The following is a 5,355-nucleotide window of genomic DNA, read 5'->3' as shown; positions in this document are numbered from 1 at the left end:
ACCAGACTGGGTATAGGCTGAAATGCCTTAGGACAGATAATGGGGGAGAATATGTCTCGCATGCTTTTGAGCAGTTTTGTGATGACAGGGGTATTAAGCGTCAGTTGACCGCCCCTTACACCCCACCCCAGAATGGTTTGGCTGAGCGCATGAACAGGACTATTCAGGAGCGTGTGCGCTCTATACTTAGCCATGCAGGCCTACCCCCGAGTTTTTGGGCTGAGGCAGTTAGTACGTCAGTGCATGTCATAAACCGATCGCCTTCCAGTGGATTGGATTTCCAGGTTGCAGAGGAAGTTTGGGCTGGTAAGCCACCCTCTTATGCGCATCTCCGTGTCTTTGGATGTGAGGCATTCTGCCATGTGCCCAAGGACAAGAGGAGTAAATTGGATCCAAAGAGCATTAAATGCATATTCCTTGGCTATGGTGAGTCAGGAGAGATGGGCTATCGCCTATGGGATCCGCAGGCGCGGAAAATAGTACGCAGCCATGATGTTGTCTTCCATGAAGACAAGATGCACAGGCAGCCTGAGAAGGTGGTTGAGATCCGCAGAGTGATCTTTCAGGAGGAGCCTAAAGCTCCAGCACAGCCAGTAGTACAGCCTGTAGCAGTTCCTCCACAGGGCCAGGATGTTGGACAGGTAGTTAGACAGGCAGCAGAGCCTGCGGTGAGACGGTCTGCTAGAGATAGACGTCCACCTGACAGATTTCAGCCCTCTATGCATTATGTTTTGGTTACAGATGCAGGAGAGCCTTTCACTTATGATGAGGCTATGCGCAGGGGTGACAGTCACTCCTGGGAGAGGGCTATGCAGTCTGAGATAGACTCCTTGCATAAGAATGAGACTTGGGATTTGGTTGCCTTGCCTAAGGGCAAGAAGGCTTTGCCATGCAAGTGGGTGTACAAGCTGAAAAGTACCCCTGGACACCCCAAGCCGGCATACAAGGCTAGATTGGTAGCAAAGGGTTTTAAGCAGGAACATGGTGTGGACTTTGATGAGGTCTTCTCTCCTGTGGTTAAGATGACCACCCTGCGCTTAGTCTTGGCTTTGGTTGCACAGCTTGACTTAGATCTATATCAGATGGATGTCAAGACAGCTTTTCTACATGGGGACTTGCATGATGAGATCTATATGGATCAGCCTAAGGGCTTTGCAGAACCTGGCAGGGAGCACCTAGTGTGCAAGTTGAAGAAGAGCTTGTATGGCTTGAAGCAGGCACCTAGGGAATGGTATCATAAGTTTGATGCCTTTATGCAGTCACAGGGCTACAGCAGGAGTGCTATGGATCCGTGTCTTTACACGAAGAAAGCCTGTGATGGCAGTTTGCTTATCTTGGTACTCTATGTTGATGATATGCTGATAGTAGGGAAAGCTCATGATGAGCTAGATGCTCTTAAATCTCAGCTGAAGAAGAGCTTTGAGATGAAGGATTTGGGACAGGCCTCACATATACTTGGGATGCGCATTAAGCGCGATAGGCATCAGGGACTTTTGTATCTCTCACAGCGGGAGTACATTCATAAAGTCCTTGAGTGCTTCCGCATGCAGGACGTAAAGCCTATTGGCTGTCCATTACCTTCTTATGTAAAGGTATCACAGGCCGATTGTCCGCAGACAGATGAGCAGAGGGCCGAGATGGCCAAGATCCCTTATGCATCAGCCGTGGGCAGTTTGATGTATGCCATGATAGCCACTCGTCCAGATATTGCACATGCAGTTGGTGTTGTGGCACGCTATATGGCTACACCTGGCAGCAGACATTGGGATGCCGTGAAGGGTATCATGAGGTACCTGAAGGGCACAGCAGATATGTGTATTTGCTATGGCAGCCAGGATACAGGGGTCGTGGGGTACACTGACTCCGATTATGCAGGACATGCAGATAGTAGGAAGTCCACTTCTGGCTATGTATTCACCTATGCTCGAGGGGCTATCTCTTGGATGTCCAGGGTTCAGAAGTGTACGGCTTTGTCTACCACTGAGGCCGAGTATGTTGCAGCCACTGAGGCTTGCAAGAAGGCCATATGGTTAGGCCGTCTAGTTGCTGACCTTGGGATTGATGCTACACCTACACTGCATTCGGATTCTATGAGTGCCATTCAGTTGGCTAAGAATCCGGTCTTCCATGCGAAGACGAAACACATTGAGGTGAGGTATCACTTCATACGTGGTGTCGTGGAGGACAGGTCTGTTGACCTTGTCAAGATCTCCACTGACGAGAATCCTGCAGATTTGCTCACGAAGAGCCTCACTACTGAGCGCTTTGCCTTCCTCAGGAGGTTGATGGGCGTTGGATGAGATGTCACCTTTCCTCATCCCTTGTACCTATGTACATTTGTACTGTCTTTTCTTTTTCTTTTCTCTCTCACTAGGGCAGATTCGCCTTTAAGTGGGAGGTTGTTGGGGGTAAAGGCGCCTCCGCCGTGCCGCCCCGTGTATTACTACACTGACAGTACCCGCCACTGCACACTGCAGGTGGCGGGCGCCCGTCACGTCACTTTATTCTTTATTCTTTTAGTGACAGTTTGAATAAAGGAAGGCCCGGTCACACATTGTGACTGTTGGAGTTCCCATTTCTTGTCTCTCTCTTTCTTGCTCTTGCTCTCCCGCCATAGCTCGCGTGCAAGCTTCGATCCTTCTCACCTTTCAGAATCATTCAACACCCTGAAGCAGTGTTTGATTAAAGCACCCATCATGCAGCCTCGTGATTGGATGAAGGAGTTCAATGTGCAAATTGATGCATCTATAGAAGGGTTAGGAGCAGTCTTATACTGAAAGGGCTATTCCAAGTTAGATCAACCTATCTATTATGCAAGCTAAACCTTATGTTGATGGCTCTATTTGGGCACGCACACACACGCACACATAAAATCAATATAGCAACCATATTTCAATTATTCCTATTGAATCTCTTGAAGTTCATTTGGAAAGGCCCTATTATAATACATGGAGTAAGTTTGAGTTCTAGAGTATAGCTAATGTGAAAGGTATTGAAAAGGCAGGGGAAAGGTTTAAATAACATTGCTTTACAAACAGCCTATCGGTTGACACTTGTGCATGTCTTAAGCATGCAACACCTAGTTTCTTTTGAAACAAAAAACTCTTTTCTAGGTTGGGATTCTTGGAAGTGTGGTACCACATTAGGTTTGGTGCATTTTACACAATAAGAGATAAATAAATTTTTCTATATAATATTTATAGGTTTTGCCTTAGTGGTTCCAATGAAGCTCCTTTTGTTAACCTGAACCTGAAAGCATGCTAACAATTTTTTGTGCACTTAGAATGAAGAAAAGAAGAAGAAGATTTGAAAACAAAAATAACCTAAAAGACGATTTGAGAATGAAGATGTGAACGTTGGAATGATTTTAAAAAGGGTGCAAGAAATAGGATAATTCTTGAAAAGGGTGTTATAATAGAAAATGATGGGACCACTGCCTATTGTAAATATAACTAGCCTAAAGCAAGATTCATTCTTTTTGCTTTGGATCTACACATATGTATTACTCGTTTTCTCTTCATATACAATTTAGTGTTAGATTCTTGTCCTTCTAATTGTCCTTTTCTTATGGTTGTCTTTTTTTTTGTAGAACTGGTCCTAGCTCAACGAGCTTACAAAAATGATTGTACTTTAATCTTTAAAAATGTTTTTTTTGTTCTACTTTAAAAAATCTAGATTAAAGGAGAGGTTCTCTCTCTCTCTCTCTCTCTCTCTCTCTCTCTCTCTCTCTCTCTCTCTCTGTGGTCAATCAACATCATGAAGAGTAGGGTTGTGGTTTGATGTGTCCAAGGAATCCATTGCCATGAAAATTTACTACCTAACACATAAAATGACATGTGGAAAGGGCGAGCTTAATTTTTTCGATTCGATAGTTAACCTTTCAGGGAGCTTTTCATGTGCTCAACATTCCACCTTTTTCCAAATGGTGGTGCACTCTATAGGTCCCACCATCTCTTCCATGGATGACTAGCCGGAGAGGCTCATGTGCTAAGGGTATCTCTCTCTCTCTCTACCCCCACCCCCAAGTCAAGCAGATGTGTAGAAGGTGCTAACCATGTTCTATAGTTTGTGTTATTCAGCCAATTGATCTTATATGATTCTATGGATAAATTAGAAGATGTCATTTAACATGTTTAAATCCTCTACAACTAATAGCCAAAAGGGTTGATTTGAGGCCTACACGCTCACAACGATCTGATGATCACATCGATCGTCGTCGATGATGATATCATGTAGAAGGTGCTAAGTAGAGAAGAAAGCCGCGTAGAATGTCATGGTTATGCACACAGAGATAGAGAAAGAAATGGTGTTGGACACACACACACACACACACATATATACATATATATATACACACACACACACACACACACACACACACACACACACACACACACACACACACACACACACACACACACACACACACACACACATACATTTTAATGCAAGTGACGTTTTGGATTTTGCCTTACATTATTTATGTAATTATATATTTCAATAAGATGGAGGTGGAATACTAACTATGGGTTACTTCACCATCCTTGCAACCCTGCGATAGGTAAACATGGTTGTACACAGGTCTCTTGCAGCCTCCCTTTGTTCTCTTAGTAGATACTCTCCTGCACTAGCCCAATCAACCTTCCCGCTCTCTCCCTCTCGTGCGCTGGCACCAACTATATCAGCCATATGTGGGCTACCATTTTTAGCCTTTGTGGTGCTCCTACTCAGATGGCCATCTATCGGTCATGCAATGCTGGCCACTAGCATGCCTGTCCACCCAATGATAGTGGTTAACAACTCAACTACCTTGGTGGAGGCGGATACAGTCTAGGCTAAAAATGGAGTGGAGCTCTATTCAGATGGCCATCTCTCGGCCATGCAATACTGGCTGTTGGCATGCTTACCTATCTGATGATAATGATTAGCAACTCAACTACCATGGTGGAGGAGGAGATCTAGAGCTTCTCCCTCTATCTCTTGGAATCCCTTGCGCTGGCCGCCTAATAGACCATCTCTATCTCTCCCTTCTCCTGTGTTGGCTCTTACTCAGATAGCCATCTCTTGGCCATGTAATGCTAGTTGCTAGCACCTCTCTCTCTCTCTCTCTCTCTCTCTCTCTCTCTCTCTCTCTCTCTCTCTCTCTCCGCGCATGTCAAGTTAAGTGTGTATCCACTCATTGTTGTCAGTTTTTTTTGCTATCCTTGAACTAGGAAAAGGGGGGTGGGGGAGGAGCGTGGAAGCTAGATACTACATGCTCTCTCTCTCTCTCTCTCTCTCTCTCTCTCTCTCTCTCTCTCTCTCTCTCTCTCTCTCTCTCTCTCTCTCTCTCTCTCTCTCTCAGAAACTTACTAG

This window comes from Lygodium microphyllum, chromosome 5 (assembly GCF_053477565.2).
Source record: "Lygodium microphyllum isolate KBCC chromosome 5, Lygodium_microphyllum_v1.1.10, whole genome shotgun sequence".
Lineage (NCBI taxonomy): Eukaryota > Viridiplantae > Streptophyta > Polypodiopsida > Schizaeales > Lygodiaceae > Lygodium > Lygodium microphyllum.
The sequence above is the reverse complement of the archived record's forward strand: the minus strand, read 5'-3'. Positions refer to the sequence as shown.